Below are 1367 nucleotides of genomic sequence, written 5' to 3'. Positions count from 1 at the left end.
TGGGTGCTTTGGTTACGGCCATCACTTTGGTCTTTTTGGTACTGATTTCCAGTTGGTATTCTCTAGATGTGCTGTCTGTAGAGTCTAGCAGAACCTGAAGATCTTCCGGCGAGGTAGCTATCAGTGCTATGTCGTCAGCGAAGCGGAGGTTGTTGATGACCCTGCCACTTATGTTGACTCCAATCGTGGGATGTTCCTCCACAGTTTCCCTCATTACAGCCTCAGAGTAAAAGTTAAAACACATCGGCGACAGCAAGCAGCCTTGCCTTACGCCTTTCTTTACATCGAACCAGTCTGTAAGGTCATCTTCCACTCTCACTGCTGCCTGCTGGTCCCTGTACAGGTTGTGTAGTAACTTGACCAAGTGCCCTGAAACTCCCATAGTTCCCATCACCTCCCATAAGGTTTGATGTCTAACTGAGTCAAAGGCTTTCTTGTAATCAATAAAGGCCATAAAGAGCTGCACGTTGCTTTCCCTTGCTTTTTCCATCAGTACCCTTAGGTTGAAGATCTGGTCCCTTGTACCCACCCTCTTCCTAAAACCCATCTGCTCTTCTGCAAACTCCTGGTCTGCCACTCTCTCCATCCGTCGTAGGAGGATTCGGAGAAGAACCTTACTGACATGGGATATAAGGGCTATGGTACGGTGCTCAGAACAGTCGATGGTGCCAGGCACCTTGGGGTGGAGAACTGACTACTATTTCCATGCACTCAACAGTCAAATCATGCAATTAATAAACCAGTCATTCATTCATTCATGTAGGGCATACTTTAAATCAGGAAATGATTTCTGGTGGAGGTATGAAATCGTGGAACTCTAGTTTACCTGCATATGGAGATGGAACTTGTCCATCCAGCCTCCCAACGCCGCATGTAGAGCTGTCCCCACAAACGGCAGGCCTTTTGGGCCGGGGATAGCCTCGAAAGGCTTTGCCGTGGCTCCTTCCTTCTCCTCGCCGTGTTCCACCTTGCCTGACACCGTAGACTTCCACCGAGAAGCGCGGAGGCCGAGGCTAGAGTGTCTAGAGTAGAGCAGAGTAGAGCCTGGCGACGACAAACACTTGGCCAGCCGAAATGTCATTTTTCTGCACCTCTACAGCGTAAATACATGCAAAAAAACGTTCCTTCTGGCCAACTTGGCGTTGTGCTACGCCTCTAAGAGGCCGACGAGCTTTGACTTTACCTTTTAAGGTAATGATTTGCTATAATAAACGGTGACGTCGTCCTGTCATTCCCGTTATAAGTTTTGGTTGTTGTGCAAGTGACCTGTACGTTGTCCCAGAGAACGTTGACCTCTCGTGACCTTCTTGTGGACAAATATACTCCGCGGAGGTGAGTCTATCCTGTTGGTGGTCGACTCCGCGGAG

At 48.9% G+C, this 1367-nt stretch overlaps 1 protein-coding gene across 1 annotated transcript in view; it reads right to left on the bottom strand.

The window, feature by feature from the left end:
- The window catches only part of LOC109476488 (cholesterol side-chain cleavage enzyme, mitochondrial-like), a 9115-nt gene that overhangs the window by 5348 nt on the left and 2400 nt on the right, over positions 1-1367 (bottom strand). The gene's annotated exons all lie outside the window — the stretch shown is intronic.

This window comes from Branchiostoma belcheri, unplaced genomic scaffold, assembly GCF_001625305.1.
Source record: "Branchiostoma belcheri isolate BF01 breed outbred unplaced genomic scaffold, Haploidv18h27 scaffold38, whole genome shotgun sequence".
NCBI lineage: Eukaryota > Metazoa > Chordata > Leptocardii > Amphioxiformes > Branchiostomatidae > Branchiostoma > Branchiostoma belcheri.
Note: the sequence above shows the minus strand (reverse complement) of the source record. Positions and strands in the feature narration are given on the sequence as shown.